This window comes from Loxodonta africana, chromosome 6, assembly GCF_030014295.1.
Source record: "Loxodonta africana isolate mLoxAfr1 chromosome 6, mLoxAfr1.hap2, whole genome shotgun sequence".
Classification (NCBI taxonomy): Eukaryota; Metazoa; Chordata; class Mammalia; order Proboscidea; family Elephantidae; genus Loxodonta; species Loxodonta africana.
The window spans coordinates 117252355-117272060 of NC_087347.1; the positions used below are offsets into that span (position 1 = coordinate 117252355).

The 19706-nt window shown below is 42.0% G+C and overlaps 1 protein-coding gene across 1 annotated transcript in view; it reads left to right on the plus strand.

Annotated features, from left to right (window-relative positions):
- The window catches only part of NCKAP5 (NCK associated protein 5), a 666066-nt gene that overhangs the window by 618808 nt on the left and 27552 nt on the right, over nucleotides 1-19706 (plus strand).

Genomic DNA, 19706 nt, shown 5'->3' on the forward strand with positions numbered 1-19706 from the left:
TGGCTTCTTATCCTCCCATTTGTTGCATCTGGTTACAAAACGATTTTTGACACTCTGGGCATCCTACCCCATTGAGGCAAAAAGTGTAAGGAAGAGAAGAACTCTTTCAGAATATCCCATAAACTCCACGTTACATGGCATCAGTGAGAAACAGAGCATATGGCCAATGCTAGCCAGGAAAGCATGTTACTTTTCAGCCTCTATCCGATGACATAAGGAACCCTGATGGTGCAGTGGTTAAGCGCTCGGCTGCTCACCGGAAAGACAGCTGTTGGAACCCACCAGCCGCTCCACAGGAGTGGGTTTTTTGGTATCGCGTGAAGTAGCAGAGAGAAGGGAATAGGGCATATTTCCTGGGTTGGCCAATCAACAAGATCACCACAGACCCTCAGAACAGTTCATCCATTTCAGCTGACTGATTCTAGACAAGACTGAACGAGACTCAGCCAAGTTAAGTGGTTATTTATTTTCATTCCACAAGAGTATTGAGATTATTTTTTAGCTCTCTGATAGTCTCAATTTTCTTCATTTTATCTAAACTAAGTGTTGCCACATACTCTTACTGTATTTTATAACCATAGGATATTCCCAGATAATAGCAGCTGAGCAAATTTAAATACATCCTTCTAACCAAAGATTAGTAAATGTCTTTGACAGAGAAGAGCAGACCAGAAATTTGTGAGTCTGAATGTTTGCATTTCTGTGGTTGAGGGCAATCACGTTGGTTTCATCAAAATGTTATGAGTTGGTTACAAGACAGGAAATTGTTAACTAAACCTGCTCTCTATGGAAACTCAAGACTCGCAAATTAAGTAAAATAATTACACTAGATTTTTTTTTCCTTTGAAACTGCCCTAATAAATGTCAGACTTCTATTCTAATAGGTAGCAAGAAAATGATTAGCCTGTCGCAAGAGAAGTGTTAGCAGAGATGATCACAACCACCATGTTTCTAATTGTTTTTCCCTATTATTTGACTATAATAAATTTACCCTAGGTATTTTACTAATTGGAGCCCTGGTAGCACAGTGGTTAAATGCTACAGCTGCTAACCAAAAGGTCGACAGTTTGAATCTACCAGCTATCCCTTGGAAACCCTATGAGGCAGTTCTACTCTGCCCTATAGGGTTGCTATGTGTTGGAATCGGCTTAACGGCATTGAGCTTTTTTTTTCCTTTGGCATTATACTCATTAGGTGTTCTGGTGGCACAGTGGTTAAAGCACTTGGCTGCTAACTGGAAGGTTGGAGGTTCGAGCCCACTAGCCGCTCCACAGGAGAAGGATGTGGCATTCTGCTTCTGTAAAGATTTCAGCCTTGTAAGCCCTCTAGGGCAGTTCCCCTCTGTCCTGTAGGGTCACTATGAGTCGGAATCGACTTGACAGCAATAGGTTTGTTTTTTTTTTTTGGTGGGGGGTGGGGGCGGGGATTATACTGATTATCTAACAGGGTTGAGTAATCAGCAGGAATCCCAATAACATTGTCTTACATTAAAAACATCAGCCAATAATAAGCATCAAAAATAATTCCCTAAATGGAGATAAGATTTGGAAATTCCTGGGAAAAGGAGAAAATATCATTTAAGGAATTTGCAGAAGAAGCCAAGCAGAATTGAATGGTATCGACCAAAACAGGGATGCATGGCAGACTCTCACAAAATGAAGGATACATGTTAACCATTTGCCATCCTGAAAGAATTACAAAGAAAAATCTGCCCAATAGTCCAATGGGCAAATGCCTTAGTGCCCCATGATTCCAAAAGGAATCCCACCACCAGAGAACAACGAGACAAAGTACTCATCCAGCCCTGATGACCTAGCTTGCCTTGGCTGGCTCTGTGAAGGTGCCTTGGTGTTCTCTCCACCCAAGGAACTGATACTGTTTCCAAGAAATCACACCTTCCTAATTCTGTTTTCCTCCTTCTTCCAGTCTAGCCATCTCTGACACCAGCTAATACATTATACGGGAGGGTAGTAGGTGCTCAGTAAGTACCTCTGACTTAGTTAACAGACCATAAGCCAGTTAAGTTTCATTTTCCGAAGGTCTTTCATTTCCTTCTTCTTTGTCCTTTCCTAGATGTTAGCTAGCTAAACTGGTAAACTAACTAGTAATGGATTAAACAGGTACCTGAAGAGGTAACGTATTTGCATTGTAACAAGGACCCAGTTAGACAAGCTTCACCTCTAATTAAGAGGAACTCTTGGGTGCTATGGAACCCTGGTGGTATAGTGCTTAAGAGCTCAGCTGCTAACCGAAAGGTCAGCAGTTTGAATCCACCAGCCACTCCTTGGGAATCCTATGGCACATTTCTACAGTGTCCTGTAGGATTGCTATAAGTGGGAATCGACTCGACCGCAATGGTTTGGTTTTCTTGGGTGCTATAGGTTTCAGATACTTGTAGTGCTGGTAAGAGCAAATTTCATGTTGAAGAAGAAAGGACAGGCTCAACTGTACATCAGACAAGGAATAGCACAAGTATCACTACCAAAAGGGAAGAGAATTTATTTTTAGGTACTTGAGAAATGGCCTGCTTGAAGGCTGAGAAGTCAGGCAAAGCTATGTTGAGTTAAATAGGAAGGTATGGAGCCCCACATACAATGGTCATTTTACTTCTGTATGACACAGACCTTGTTCTTGTAACCATGAAGCATTTAATACACAACAGTAATGTGCCCAGTCTGGAGTTAGGTAAATACTAAAGGGACAAAAGAGTCGAGTGATACATGGTTATTGTTGTCAAGGAAGCTACACCAGATTCTCGGTGAAGGCCAACAAATGCAGCAGCTTCTTCAGCAAAGCAGAAGAGAGGTCTGGCCTGATGCCAAGAATGTTTGTGGTGTAGTCTGTTGTTTTTTTGTTGTTGTTGTTGTTCTTTTTTTTTTTTTTTTGGCCAGGAAAGAAAGGAAAGGTCTCAGGGGCTCTTGTATTAAGTACCTCAGTTACACAGAGAACAAGAACCAGAAAATAGGTGCTTATCTCATCTGAGCAGAAAGAACTGTGGGACCCACTCTATTGTATTAAAGCCCGAATAGAATATGATCAATAACTGCTATCGGTATGTGGATTACAGTTTAAGTGATCTAGATCATATTTTTAGTCTTGATGCCAAGGTTGGCATTCCCTCACTATTAGTACCAGTAGGATTAGGTTCAGGTAGAGTGGAAGAAACCCCAAAGTATAGGGGCTCGTACATGTAAGTCCAAAGGGAAGTGGTCCGGGGCTGACAGGACAGGTTCACAGGGCCAGCCTCCTCCTGTGCAGTCCCTCTACCTCCTATGGGTTCCATTCCCAAGGTCACTTCATGGCCCAAAATGGCTGCTGAAAAGCCACCCCTTATGCCCACTTTCCAACATCAGGAAGGCAGAAGGAATGATGAAGGACCTGCTTGCCCATTTAAGGACGCTTCCCTTCTGCTAACATCCCACTGGCCCAAATTTAACCACGTGAGATGGTAACACCTAACAGTAACGGAAAAAAGGGCACATAGTTTTTATTCCAGGCAGATGGCCACATGCCCAGCAAAAAGTGGAAGTTCTCTTAGCTCTAGAAGAAGGGAAGAAGGGATGTTAGGAGGTGGCTGGGTATCTCAGTCTGCTGTCTACCCCCTACCAAGGTGGTATCCATTCACACTCAGTGGGTTGGTGGGAAAGGAACATGATCAGATTTTCACTGTCACTTAGGAAAGTCATGGGAGAGTAATTAGGAGAGTTGTTGGCAAAGATGTCATTAATTTCAGTGATTTATGATTAGTTTCTGTTTTGGCTAATCTGCATTACCACTGCTCTCTATGCGTGCAGTAATCTGGGATAACTTTCTGAGAAAATGTACTGAATTTAGATTAGTTCGTCACTAACATCTTTATAAATAAACATGTCATTGGTCACCAACAAAGTACGTGGAGGTTCAAAATAAATCTCCTGTGGCAGACAATGCATCTAGAATTTTTCTTTCTCTAAAATTAAAACAAATAGGACAGCAGGACTCCTGGTATTACAGCTGCCAATCAATTAAAGTCCTTGATAATTATCTGTCTTATTTCAAGAACATTACTAATTTTCCCTGCTGAGAAAATTTGGAAAAAGTTTAACATAGACAGAATGGCAATCATATTAAAAATAAAATTAAAGCATAATTCATAAAGTTCATCAAACTTTCTCAGCTTTTTGAGTGAAAGGTTATTTGAATCAAATGTCATGTTTAGAATAGTGTGCTGACATATTTAGTCTTAACTGTAGAAAGGGAAAACTATAGATGATCAAAACAAAATGTGGGGGGAAAGTACAAATGTTCTCAATAACAACTTTGGAAGATACCGGCCTGTTGACTGCTAACAGAGAGACATAGAAATGAGAACTACTCCGATGATAATTTAAAAGCAAAGAGACCACTTTGACGACTAAGGTGCGCCTGACCCAAGCCATGGTCTTTTCAATCACGTCATATGCTTGTGACAGCTGGACAGTGAATAAGGAAGATCAAAGGAAAATTGATGGATTTGATTTGTGGTCTTGGCGAAGAATCTTGATATACCCTGGACTACCAGAAGAATAAACAAGTCCACTTTGGAGGAAATACAGCAAGAATACTCTTCCAAAGTGAAGATGGCAAGACTTTGTCTTGCTCACATTGGACTTGTCATCAGGAAATACCAATCACTAGAAAAGGACATCATGTTTGGCGAAGTAGAGGGTCAGCAAAAACAAGGGAAACCTTCCATGAGATGGATTGACACGGTGACTGCAACGGTGGGCTCAAACGTATTGATTGTGAAGATGGCACAGGACCAGGCAATATTTCATTCTTTTATACACAGGGTCGCCATGATTTGGAGCTGACTCAATGGCAATTAACAACAAAAACAACAAGATGATAATGCCTGTAGATGTGGAATAGGATGGTGTGGTTCTAAATGATTCAGACTCCATAATACTTACCAGGATGATTTAAATTCTGCATTTCCAGGCATACAAAATGACACCCAGGAAGTATTGGGGAGTAGTAGCTTGGGCAAAGAAGCTTCCACGTAGGCTGCACTGAGTTCCTTCCGTTTGTAGCTACAAGTGACAAGCTCCAAAGAGGGAGCTTTGTATCTTACAAATGCAGTCTGGAATGTGAACTCTGCCTGCCCTGAAGTTACTGCTAGTTACAGGCACTTTCTTCTGGCAAGAACTGGAAATAATATTGTTTTCCATCCCTTGAGTATCCACTGTGTACCCAGCCCTGTGCTTGGAGCATTTCCTGTTGCTCTCTGCCTGACTCATTCCTTCCTGGCTGGCTCTCTGTTTTTACCATCTATCTACTTGCTTCTTGTGAGTACTTTCCTCTAACTACCAGAGATAGTCCTGAGACAGAGCTTAGGTGGAGGTTTCTGTGCTTGTTACCACACGAAATGCTAGTCTTTGGCTCCCTTTTTTCATTAGCGAAGCAGAATTGTAGATTTAGAGGGCTGAAAGGGTGGCTTTTTTACTCCTGTAACATGTTCACTCCTATACATTGAACCAAGGAACTCTAGGTTCTATTTAGTTCAACAAGCCTGTGTTAGCATCTTCTACAAACCACACCCTGTGTCAGAAGCTGAGTATGTAGAGATGAATAAAACACGATACCTGCACTCTGTAGACGCCAGTCTAGTAGGGGAGACAGTGAAGCCAACAGATAACTCTAATACAGTGCGATCACTGATAAGGTAGAGGCGTGCTCTGTGTACACATGAGGGCACAGAGGCTGGGTGTGCAGCTCAGCTTTGGTGGAGCTGGGAGGGTTGTTTTTAGTTTGTAAGAAGACAAGAGTAAGATATTGAATTTAAGAGCATTTACTGTTTACCGTACTGTACTGTACCTGTTACCGTCAAGTCAACTACGACTCATAGCGACCCTAAAGGACATAGGAGAACTTCCCCATAGAGTTTCCAAGGAGCACCTGGTGGATTCAAACTGCTGACCTTTTGGTTAAGAGCTGTAGCACTTAACCACTACGCCACCAGGGTTTCCATTCACTATTTAGAAAAAAAAAATTTAGACTGGGATAGATTCTCACCTTTCATGCCAGAGACCTGGGTTCAGTTTCCAGCCGCTGCACTGAATGTGCTGCCACCACACGTCTCTCAGTGGAGGCTTGTGTGCTGCTCTGATACTAAACAGGTATCAGCAGAGCTTCCAGACTGAGATGAACTAGGAAGAAAGGCCTGACAATCTACTTCAGAAAATCAGCCAATGAAAACTCTATGGATCACAATGGTCCTGTCCCCAACCAATCATGGGATGGCACAGGATGGGGCAGCCTTTCACTCCGTTGTACATGGGATCGCCATGAGTTGGAGCCAACTCAGTGGTAGCTAACAACAACACCATTTATACCAATGGTTTCCAAACTCGATACCCATCAGAATCATGTGGGAAGCTTTAAAAATTCTAATGCCAAGGTCACACCCCACACCAAAATAAATCACAGCGTCTACAGGTGGGAGCCAGGCATTTCTAGGCTTTAAAGATCCCCAGGTAATTCCAATGTGCAGCAAAGTTTGGGAACCACTGTTCTGAAGGAACCACTGTCCTTTATCAGCAAAGGTGAGAGGAATGTCCTTCAAGTCAAGGGAAACAGAGTGATCGAGGTCTGGGGATAGGAAGGAGCCTGGGACATTGTAGGGGCGGGGCATCAACAAGAGACCAGCTCGACTAGAGTGGAGGGTACATTTTGAAGATTAGGTGGCGATAGAGTTGGTTTTGTAGGATGGACCAGACTGTGGAGAATTTGAAAGCCATGCTTACATATTTGAACTTCATCGTACAGGCAATAAGTAGACTAGAGATTTTTACAAGACCAACATGATAAGAAACAGCCATCTTTTCACTATGACGATCACATTTAGACCTTTAAAATAAAACACACTTTCATTTTCTCTCACTTAGCCTTGGGCCAACTACATGCACTAGTAATCTTCATCCCCATTACATACTGTTTCCTTGTCAGGGCGTGCTGTGTTAAATAGGGTCAGGTATTCACATAAAAGGGGTGGACACCCAGGAATGTTTAAGGTTTCCAAAGGGCTTCCTGCCCCCAAAATATTTTTCTGCCAACCTACTAGAATGTATCTGAGTTTCCCAGCCATTGGTAATTACTTTGGGTGAAGGTCCTTGTTATAATTCAGATGGTGTTCAGAAGGACATACACGTTATGCCTCACTGCCTGTTAACAGCTGAGAAGTAGTACATTTCTCAGGTCAGCACCTGTAAGACTCTGAGGAATAAGCCACAGGGCTGGCGCGTTTTCCTGCCAGGTAACTGGAAAGCACAAGAAAGAAGGGTTCAACATTTAGAAAAGGCCAGCGTGAGGTGCTACAGATGGGGGAGCCTTAATTGCCAAGGCCAAAGGCAGACATGAAGCCCTAGGGGGCGGTGTCAATTAACCCAGGTACGGGAGGAGAAAGGGCCCACCAGACAGGTGATGGAAGGGACACTTTAAATAAGTTTTGCCTTTTCCACATTTTCCCAAGACGTCTTAGTCCAAAAGACAAGGCTGGAAAATCCAAAATGAGATGAATTGATGCGGTAGCCATAACAGTGAACTCAAATATGCCAACAGTCATGAAGATGGCACAGGCCTGAGCAACATCTCATTCTGCTACACATAAGGTCACTGTGAGTTAGACTCAACGGCAGCTAACAGCAGCAGGTACCAGAATGTGCGTGTGACTTACAGCATAGTAATGAATAAGCAGAGGTCAAAACAAAGTCAAGTAGCAAAATGCCTCAGCTTCAAAACTTGAAATCTCCCCAAAGCAACAGCAGATTCTGAAAGAAGATAAGGCGATGACACGTTATACTAATACCTACTACTTAGTTAGGGCTTTCTTTTTTCTCTATGCTGGGTACTGGCTTAGGTGTTTGATGTATGTTGCCTTGTTTAATCCTCACATCAACCCTGCAAGTTGGGTGTTAAGGTCACCATTTTACAGATGAGGAAATGTATGTTCTGAAAAGTTCTGTACCTAGCTTGGCAGCATGGCTAGATGTGGTAACGCTAGCATCCGATCAGATTAGTCTGTAGCTGTGAAATAAAGTTAAATAAACCTCCAAGAATTCTGAATGATGACTAGATATTTTTGGTCACTTGTCAGGGCACAAAGACCAAGGATTCCTTTAGTAGATTGTTTGGCCAGCGGTTGCAAACTTAAGTAAACGCCTGGGCCAGTGAGTGAGATGGGCTGGGCTTTAAGGTGTGTACGCATACGTTATATGAGTGACAGGAGAACATGGCCCATCCTAGAGAGGCAGCTACTTCTCAATTTCAGTTGTCACCATAGGAGAACTAGCCTTGTGTGGCCAGACCTTTCCATTTTTCAAGGGAAGCCAAAATTCTAGATTTTTTTTTTTTTTAATTGTGCAAAAAATCTGGATTTTTCATATGAAATGTGATTTTTTTTTTTTTTTTTTTTACTGTGGGCACAGTTGAAAAAAAAGGAATCTTCAGGGATTTCCTTTTCCGGCAATATTGCAAATTATAGGTTCAAAGTCCGTTCATAGAACGTCACACCGCAAAGTACAGGATGAAGTTTAGAAATGTACATGTTTTCTTAAATGCATGGCTGAGCTGCGGGCAAAGGATGCCTCAGAGGCTAGGAATGGCAAGAAAGCTTAAATCCGTAAGGTTAAGAGAAAGCTGAAGTTTCTGGGTGGTGAAAGGGTTAAAGAGCTCACTACTAATCAAAAGGTTGGAGGTTCCAGCAGCACCTCAGAAGAAAGGACTGGACAGTCTACTTCTGAAAAAATCAGCCACTGAACACGCTACGGAGCACAGCCCCAGTCTGACACACAGCTGTGGACGCTATGAGTAGGAATCGACTGCATAGCAATGGGCTCGTTTGTTTGGTTTTGTTTTGTTTTGTTTTAATGACAATTATAAGTACGACAATAATAAATACTTGTAAGTAATGACAATTAGAATGACAGTGAACTTCTTTCAACCATGGTGAAGACTCAACCATGGTGAAGACAATGGAATTATATCATCAATGTGCAGAAAAAAAGTAATCGACGGTCTGGAATTGAATTCTCAGTGAAACCACACTTCAAGAAAGACAGTAACATAAAGACATTTCCAAACCTAGAAAAACAGTTTTCTACCAACATATCCTCACTAACTTCTAAGTAGTGTACATCAGGGAGAAAAAAATGACACAGAGGTTGTTGTCTGGTACAAGGAGAACTGATAAATAAAGAAGGTGGAAAATGTATTACAACGAAAGTAAATAAGTAATGTACATTACTAAATACTAAAGTATAAAAGTATACCGGAATAGAAATAAATGCCAGACGATAATCGAAGGTAAGCTGGAAGGGGTGGTATGATAGCATCATCAGGTCCTTATATTAGTGAAGAAGAGGATTACTATATTAGATTTTGGTAAGTTACATATGCATGCTGAAACTTGTAGGGCAACTAGTCAAAGGATAGAAATTTCCAAACTAGTAGAAACACTCGGCAAAAACAGAATGGTAAGGAGGAAAAAGTCAATCCAAAGTAAACACAGAAAATAAGAAGTATACATAGAAAAGCGGACATGTAAAAAACATAAAATAAAATAGAGAAATAGTAGAAATAAATCAGAATACGTGAGGATTTACAATCGATATATATAGACTACAATCTCTAGTTAAAAGGCAAAGTTTATCAAGCAGGTATAGTTATTTACAGCTGATAAACCTAAGCACAAGTACACAGGAAAGTGGAAATTAAAAGAACAGAAAGCTAAGTACCACACAAATACTAAAGATACAAAAATATTAAAGCTATATTAGTAACATTAAAAAAAATAGAAGTAAACAAGTGTTTTTTGAGCTACCAGTTGTGACCCATTAGTGAGTTATTAAATCAATTTGGTGAGCAGATTGCCAGGTCTGTCTTCTGAGGCATCTCTGGGTGGATTTGAACCTCTAACCTTTTGGTTACCAGCAAAGCATGTTAACCTTTTGTGCCACAAGGGACCATGGCGTTGGCAATTGACTCATGGTGACCTCATGTGCAATGGAACGAAACACTGCCCAGTCCTGTGTCATCCCCATGATTGGTTGCAGATCGGACTGTTGTGATACATACAGTTTTCATTGTCTGAATTTTGGAAGTAGATCACCAGGCCTTTCTTCCTAGTCTGTCTTAGTCAGGAAGCTCCGCTGAAACTTGTCCAGCATCACAGCAACAGTCAAACTTTCACAGACAGATGGTGGCTGCTCATGAGGTACATTAGCTGGGACCCAAACAGCCAATTCTGAAGCACCAGCTAGGAGGACGAGTTTAGAAACAAAGGCTCGTGGGCGACCTTTCAGCCTTAAACTCTTCATCTTCCATGTTACCACAGGTAATTCTGAGTTGACCGTGTATCGTAGATGGGCTGAACTGCCTGGGGTTTGAGTGCTGTTAAGGCCAGCAGCTCTTCTTATGCCTGAAGGGAATAAAAATTAGTGACGGAAAAGCTGTAAGGAAGTCAATAAATAATAGGCTTGCCACAGAGGAGGTTATAGCTTTTCAGAAGCCCCATAGCCAAGCTTGGGAGACACTGTCCCTGCTCGAAGAACTCAGACGTACTTCATGAAAACAGCCTCAACTAAGGTGATCCACACCCTCAGGCCACCAGGATTCCCAGTACTGTGTCCAGTAGGCTTGACATGTTTGAGGAAATACATTAGGTTAAGAGAGGTGTAAAGAGCTAGAAAGATAGATCAAGTGAGAGTCATGACAAGTTGTGGGGATGAAAACTGAGTCATGTGCTGAAATTCATGACTGAGAAAAAGAAGGGGGAAAGAGATCCTGGGAACAGGGGTGGAGAGAGAGGGGTGGGAGGAAGCTCTTGACTCAAACGAATTCTTACTCAAGAGATGTGTCAGGGGAAAAGAGAATGGGTTATAGAGGAAGGAAAACATCCCGGTAAATCCATTACAACATGGAGCTGGTCTGGGCACTTTTAATGAGTCATAGGCATGCAACCAGCCCTTAACTGCTTTTAAAGAGAAGCTCTCCTTTGTGAAAATGGTAGTGCCGGAGAAAATAACTCATCAACGTCAGTCTTCATTTCTTTCCTCAGCTCATTGATAGAACGTGAGAAGAGTCATTTAGCAATCATCTCATCAGTGGTACAGTGCCTGCTCCACTCACATTGCATGCAATCAGCTAAAAGGATGATGTTTGCTTTATCTTTGCTGTGGCACCCTGGTGAAGCTAAAAAGCTTTTCAGGAAGAGGGAAGAACAAGCCAAGAGGTTAGTAGGTTATGAGACGTTGTCACAGCCGAGCCAGGAGCATTGAATCAATTTCCAATATGTTTCTTATGTGGCTAAAGCCTACCTCTGGAGATGTTATTGTTTGATTACAGAAGCCAGAAGGATTTGAAAGGAGGCTTTCATGCCACCGTGATAAACAGTCTCTGCCGGTAACTCGGTTGTGTCAGCTCCCAAATGGAGTGGAAATATGCTTGCAGGTGACTTCTGCCCATTTGAAACTCAGCAGTGTGTTCTGCCCTCAGAGCCCATTTGGAAGGAATCCCATGTGTACAGGAACACATTTGGAGTGGGCATCGGCCGCCCTGCTTCTGAATGAAGGAGTTGCATTTCCAGAGATGTCCTTCTCCATTGCCACTCCCCAACAACCTAGTCATCGAATGTTTCCCTGATGTATTTGTGTATAGTTCTGTTTTAGAATCACGTGTTTAAATAAGTTAGTCTCTTTCTCATGGAGCTCATAATTTTAAACAAACAAAAAGGTACTTCTAATAGTCTGGGTTGCAATTGAATCAGATTAAAAAAAAAAATGTTAAGGCGGAGGCAGTGGACCGTGGCCATGGGTGGTGGGTGGGGGGCAGGGAGGAGTCTGAAGTCCACATTGGAATTTTATGACTTAATGCAAAACGCTTCATCTCTCTACGTCAAAAGTTTCCTCAGCTGTAAGATCAAGGAGTCCTAGACACTCACTAGTATTTTTTCTGACCCAAACTTCTGTGACTCTTGAGCAAGTAGGGGTACTACGGGAACATCAAGATATCTGTCCCTGTCAAGTTCCCACGCCCATGAATCTGTGGGAAGGCAGTGGTCATGAGTACGAATCATGAGATCTGATTACATTAGAGAAATTACAAAGCTGAGGCAGCTATTTCTGGACAAGACTGAGACTTTGTCCATAGTAGTAATACCACAACCATGTTTGGCATTTCTGAGAGTGCGTCCGTCAATTTCCTCAACAGCCTCACAACCTGGGCTTTGCAGTTCCATCAGCCCAGACTCTAGTTCTGCTTTGCCAACAAAGAGGTTCTACAACTTTGAGCAAGTTACCAAACCTCTGTAACCCTCTGTTCCCTCCACCAGAGACAGTAGTGATACTTACCTTGAAGTATTTTTGAGATCTTTAAATTGAGTTTTTGTATATGAGTGTTTGGCACCATGCCAGGTACTAGCAGAAAATCATTCACCGCTCATCATGGTTTGTTGTACCTATTATTATTAAGAAATTATTTGCCAACGAGTTGATTATGACTCCTGGCAACCCCATGTGCGTCAAAATAGAACTATGTTTCATAGCGTTTTCAGTGGCTGAGTTTTCAGAAGTAGATGGCCAGGCCTTTCTAGGCACCTCTGGGTGACCTTGAACCTCCAAACTTTCAGTTAGGAGCCAAGCACATTAACCGTTTGCATCACCCAGGGACTCCATTATTATTAAGAGGCGTATGAAAACTATAGGTGTCTGTGGATATCTTTCTGAATGATGAGTAAAATGTTATCCCCATAGTTCATCACAGAGGAGTGACAGGATTCATACCGATGATGATATAGTGATGGATGGCCTTGGTTTTAGAAGTCCCTGGCTACAAGCCTCACATGAGGGAGAAAGGCCTAAGGTGCGCTTTTGTTTCCCCAGCCAGTTCTTACACGGTACATCCCCCACACCCTGCAAATGATGTCAGACCACAACTGCCAGTCATGTGCAGTATCCCACCTAGACCTGATGCTCACCCACTGTCCTCGTATATCTCCTTCCTCCCAGGCCGTCCTCATGCACTGGGGTCATGCCTGTGTCGTATGTCCAGTCAGTAAGAAAGGGTTAGTGGGGAAAACATACAACTTCGCCACAGGGAGGAGTGAATCTGTCTCATGTTTACTGTTCACACCGCAAGGCACAAGCGTAAACCAAGCTCAGTTCAGTTACTGAATATTTATTACTACTCATTTACTCCATCCAAGACATTGTGCTAGACCCTGGGGCTACCAAAATGGAGAATACATGGGCTTCAGATTTGCTGAGCTTACCTGATCTGATTTTGAACCAAAATCTTTATTTACATATCTTTACTAAAATGTAGTTGGAGATTAAATCACTCTTATATCTTCCTAAATACTGGACTCTACAAAAGAGTTGATTTCCCTGGCCCATTTTTTTTTTTTTTTCAATTTTATTGGCCATTACCAAAAAAAAAAAAAAGTTGTCATTGTAAATAGTCAAAAATTTACATGCCTTAGCAGTTCCTAAATTATGTGAACTTATTCTTCTTGGGTTGCTGGCAAAGGCAAATAATTTATTTAAAACAGATGGCATGCAGAGCTGTTGTTGAAATGTCAACCCTACTGCTGATTATTGCCCTACTTCTTCGGGGAGATATTTGCATGTTGGATTCACTTGGGCACTTGGTCTGTGATGCAGAGAAGATGGGAGGCTTATTTGGGTATTACTTCCTAATCGGCCCTTTATATATGACAGTAAGGTGTGGTAATAATGATAGATGATATAACCATGACTTTATCTTGGATGACTATTAAACCCCTGGGCATTATTGTTTTATTTGAATAAAAGAGTAGGATGGTTTTACTTAATTCTTGAGAATGTTTTTGAGGAATAAAATGAAGATTTTCAGTGTAGCCCTTCTGATTTTATGGGAGCAAACAAAGCTACAAATATATATATATATTTTTTTTTTTTTTTGCTTAGATGGAATCTGAATTCAAAATTCATTTTATATATATGTATGTATATAGTTTGGAGTCTTCCAGAAGTAGACCCTGTGACAAGTATTCAAGAGCAATTAAGTTATCAGGAGGTGCAGGAAAGACCAATAAAGGGAGTGAGACCAGGAAGGGAAGCAAGCTAATACACCTGAGTAAACACCTTAAGCAATAGCACATCTACCACCAGGACTGGCTACATAATTTGCAGTTCCCAGTGCAAGATGGAAATGCAGAGCCTCTTGTTCAAATGTTATTAAAAATTCCAAGATGGTGACAGCAGAGCACAGTGCCCTTTGTGACTGTGCAGGTCACACACATGTGGCACTGGCCCTGGCCACCATTGTGAGTGGCAGAAGCTTAATCTGAGGGCAACTCTGAGGTACAGAAAACGTTGCAGGGTTTTCTCACCCGAGTAGTGAGGGACCTGATGCTCGTCAGCAGCTCTCATCACTGAGTAGTCAAGGGCTACTTCTGGGGCTGTTACCTTCAGACAGACCAATACAGTTCCTAGCAGTAGGAAGTTCAGCAGGAGCACATACATTCAAGTAGTCAGGCCCCAAAGAGTTGGACGGGCCACCAACAGGGTCCAGCAGTGCCTAGACCCAAATATAAGAAGTCTTCTGGTATCCAAAGCCAGTACCAAGTATCTTGAAAAGTGAGCTACCTCTTTAAGGGAGCACCTGCTAAAGTTCCCTCTTTTAGCAATAACATCCCTCTCAAATCCTTTGCTTTCCAAACTGCATCATAGCCCCCTATTTAGTCAGCCAGGATATCTGTTATGTTCAACATGTGAAAGGTTTGCCATATGCTAAACAAACAAAAAAGGTTGCAATCCTACATTATAAAGTGCAGACGTATTTGTTTTCTAGATTTTTTTTTTTTCTAGTGATTCTAAACCAGTCATTTCACCTCCCATGAGCCTCATTCCCCTCGTCTGGGAAGTGGTCTTAGAACTTTCAGTCTGTTTCCACAAAACTTGTGGAGCCTACACGCCAGAAAACAGGGAAGACGGTTTTCAAACAATAACTTCATTCATAGGTAATAGCAATGCCTAGTAAAGCTATTGGGGTGGGTCTTCCATGGGGCTCATTTTAAATAAGCCATCTGGTATCATGTGTTTATGTGAAGGAGATAGAAAAATTGTCTTTGAATTAGAAAATGTTTTTCCCCTACTTTGGCACTTTAATAATTGGTACGTGCCACAAATACCAGCTCCTTAATTACATATAATTAGATTTGAGCAGGATGATAAGAATATCAGCTAGCTAGAGAAAGTTGGAACTGCTGTCATCTGTCCAAGTGACTAAAGATTTCAGTTTGCTTCATCCACATCAAGGAAAATGGAGCTGAAAAACTCATCATCATCATCCTATAAACTAAATGTGAGGTGGCAAGAGACCATCAGATGCCAAGATGCAAATATCAGAGAGCCCACGTCGTCATCGTTTATGTGAAACAGTGGAGCAGCCAGCCCTATTAAAACCCTAGTTATGAAAAGCCTTGCAGTTTAGCCCTCTGGTTTTATGTGAGCAAAAAAGCTAGATATTTTTACTTGAATTGAATCTGAATTTAAAATTCATTTTGATGTGTATAACACCTGAACTGCCTTACAGAGGTGCCCTCTGCAAATGAGCTCCCTTACCTCAAGGGAACCAGAGATGTGAGAGGCCAGTGCAGAGGGAAGGGCCCCAGGCCCCTGGAAACCTGGCTGCCTCCACACTTCATATTTATTCATTAGCGATAATAGATCCCCATCATAGAGAATTTGTGTTTTAGAGCAAAGCTCCTCTAAGGGCTCCTGACTTCAGGCGTGCAGGAGATGCTCATTCTAAAATCAGTGGGAGCTGCTTTCCGTGTAGATAATTGCGCTGACTGGCAAGAATCAGGGAAGGCAATTAGCGCTCCGTGCAGTCCGCAGGTTGCCCCGCTCTGGTAGAAGACTGAGCTGCCATGGAACCCAAGTGAAATGGCCTTCATTCCCTCAAACCAGCATATCTGAGATTCCACAATGTGTGAGGTGCTGTTCCGAGTCCCCACCAGGCCTTCGTTTATCAGTATAACTTGTATAAGATGGTTATAGTGAAACTAACGAATAGAAGGGCGACCCGTTGTACATGGAGGGAGAAATCTCCATTGTTGACCAACCCCTACATGACAAAGTGACACCTTAGAGTCACAGGCACATGCCTGCCTGCCTCCACTTTGTTTATTGCACTGGGATCCAGACAGATTCCATCAAGCCTCTGAACGCCACCAGACTGAATGAAGTGTCCCAGGATGATGGCGGCCGTGGAACAGGAGCAGGCAGAAGCCCTGGGGCACCTGCCTTGCTTCACAATAAACCATTTCCATTAGTGAGTCTGTATTTAAAAGGATACTAAACTACACTTCCAGGGTGGAGTTCTGCAAGCATATGGAATAGAAAGTAAGGTGAATTCTTCAGAAACAGATGGGCTGAGCTATGTCATTCAAAGGGAAGTTTCTCCTTCCCCTATTCGTTTAATCCCACTAGCTGTCACAAACCTTGGAAACTCCAGCATGCCCCATTCCTCAGCAATCCTGAGGATCCCACAGTGACCCTGCCTCATCCTCATCATTCTCCTCTACTCTTGACTCTTTCTCAGGCTGCTCAGGGCCTTCCCGAAGTGTCCTGTGACTTGGAGAACTTGCCAGAGACACTTCATCTTTTTTATCCTGAGGTTCTTTTAGCTGCTTTTGATGTCCTCCTTAATCCCACCATCAACAATGCTGTCCGTTATTGTTTCCCTTTCTAATTCTCCAGCAACTCTGTTCACAAAGTCTCCAAGCTCAGCTCTAGATACTTCCAATGTGACCGCAGCATCATAATTCTGCTCGGCTTGCCCATATCCTCCTCCTCACCATGGTTATTCTCCCACTGTAACTTTTTCCCTATGTTCCTTATGTTAGAAGGCCCCTTCCGTTACTGTAATCTTCCACGTTTGGAAAAAGGCAACTCTTCTTTGCTGCCTCTTTTATCTTGTCTTCATGAGATACACATTTTCTAAAGAATCAATAGCACATTTAATATTATTCAGCATGTTGTTGTTGTCAGGTACCTTCGAGTCAGTTTCAACTCATAGCTACCCTATGAACAACAGAACAAAACATGGCCATTCCTGCACCATCCTCACAATTGTTGCTATGTTTGAGCCCATTGTTGCAGCCACTGTGTCAATCCATCTTGTCTTCCTCTTTTTTGCTGACCTTCTACCTTATCAAGTATGACGTCCTTCTCCAAGGACTGGTCCCTCCTGATAACATGTCTAAAGTATGTGAGACAAAATCTCACCATCCTCACTTCCACAGAGCATTCTGGATGTACTTCTCCTGGAAGTCTATAGTGTATTTTATACTCTTCGTCAACACCATAATTCAAGGGGGTCAATTCTTCAGTCTTCCTTATTCATTGCCCAGTTTTCGCATGCATGTGAGATAATTGAAAATACCGTGACTTGGGTCGGGCACACCTTAGTTTTCAGAGTGACATCTTTGCTTGTCAACACTTTAAAGAGGTCTTTTGCAGTAGATTTGCTCAGTGCAATATGTCGTTTAATTTCTTGGCTGCTTTTTTTTTACTTCCATGACCATTGGTTGTAGATCCAAGTAAAATGAAATCCTTGACAACTTAAATATTTTCTCCATTTATCAAGATGTTGCTTATTGGTCCAGTCATGAGGATTTTTATTTTCTTTATGTTGAAGTATAATCCATACTGAAGGCTGTAGTCTTCGATCTTCATCAGTAGATGCTTTCAGCAAGCAAGCCTCTATCATCTGCACATCGCAGGTTGTTACTAAGTCTTCCTGCAGTCCTGATGCCGAGTTCTTCTTCATATAGTCCAGCTTCTCAGATTATTTATTTACTCAGCATACAGCTTGAATAACTATGGTGAAAGGATACAACCCTGACACATACCTTTCCTGATTTTAAGCCACGTAGTATCCCTTTGTTCTGTTTGAACAACTGCTTGTTGGTCTATGTACAGGCTCTGCATGAGTGCAGTTAAGTATCTTATTCAACATACAATGATAACATTCTGTTGGAAGGCAGGTTATGACAGTTGCTCTCAATGGTGCCAACACACTCTTGATAACACCTTTTGAATTTTTATATATTGGTCTTGGGTCAAAATGGTTGCAGCTTCTCATCATATTTCCTGTCAAGTCTCATATACTTTTCCTGAACACTAAGAAAAGGCCAAAAATATATATAATTCAAACTTAAAATGCAGAATTAGAGGTACTGAGCTAATTCTGGCCCTTTGCATCTTTCATATGACTGCCCTAACTTTTTCAGAAATCAACATAATGCAGTAGAAACAGCATTCAACCTGGAACCACTATACCTAAGTTTCAGTTTCAATTATATGCCTTACTAATTGAGCAAATCTTTGTCTCCATTTCCTCATCTAAACTGGATATACTGATTTCTTCCTTCCCTAACCCAGTGCACAGTTGTTGGGAGAGTCAAAAGGAGTGAATTTCATTGTAGCACATTTCAAATGTAGAGTCCAAAGTGCAAGGGACTCCTTTACACGAGCCCCTGGGGCTCTGCTAGGTTACTGAAGTCAGAGTCGTCTGCTGGTCTGTTCACTATTTCCATTTCTGTTGGAACTCTGGTTGAAACACTGTACTATGTACCTAAGCAGATATTTGAGGGTGTTTTTCAATGACATTTCTCTAATGTAGCTGTTAAGAAATAAAGGTGCTACCTTTGTGACACTGTTGCTTTAAAAGCCCTGAGGCCAGAACCTTCTCATTAGGTCTTCTATGGAGGATGAATACAGGTGGCAAGAGCCAAAGGGCTTGAGGGTATGGTTTGATAGCATGTTGATAGTAGATGTGGAAAAGAATTTGAAAGGACAGGCTTTCTGAACAGGAGATTAGAGAGTGACACTGAGGAGGAAGAGGATAAAATCTATACCACGCCAAACAGGTTTTAAAATACATCAGACTATGTATTTATTTATTTATTTTATTTTTTTAATTGTACTTTAGATGAAGGTTTACAGAATAAACCAGGTAGTACACATATTGTTTTGTGACATTGCTTACCAACCCCACAACATGTCAACACTCCCTTCTGAGCCTTGGGTTCCCTATTACCAGTTTCCTGTCCTCTTCTGCCTTCTAGCCCTTGCCCCTGGGCTGTTGGGCCCCTTTAGTCTCATTTTGTTTTATGGACCTGTCTAATCTTTGGCTGAAGGGTGAACCTTAGGAGTGACTTCATTACTGAGCTGAAAGGGTGCCATACTCTCAGGGTTTCTCCAGTCTCTGTCAGGCCAGTAAGTCTGGTGTTTTTTTGTGAGTTAGAATTTTGTACTACATTTTTCCCCAGCTCTGTTTGGGAACCTCTATCGTAATCCCTGACAAAGTAGTCGTGGTGGTAGCCGGACACCATCTAGTTGTACTGAAGTCAGTCTGGTAGAGGCTGTGGTAGTTGCAGTCCATTAGTCCTTTGGACACATCTTTCCCTTGTGTCTTTAATTTTCTTCATTATCCCTTGCTCCCAAAGGTGTGAGACCAGTGGAATATCTTAGATGGCTGCTCACAGGGTTTTAAGACCCCAGATCTACTCACCAAAGTAGAATGTAGAACATTATCTTTATAAAATATGTTATGCCAATTGAGCTAGATGTTTCCTGACACCGTGGTGCCCACAGGCCTCAGCCCAGTAATTCAGTCCCTCAGGGAGTTTGGATGTGTCT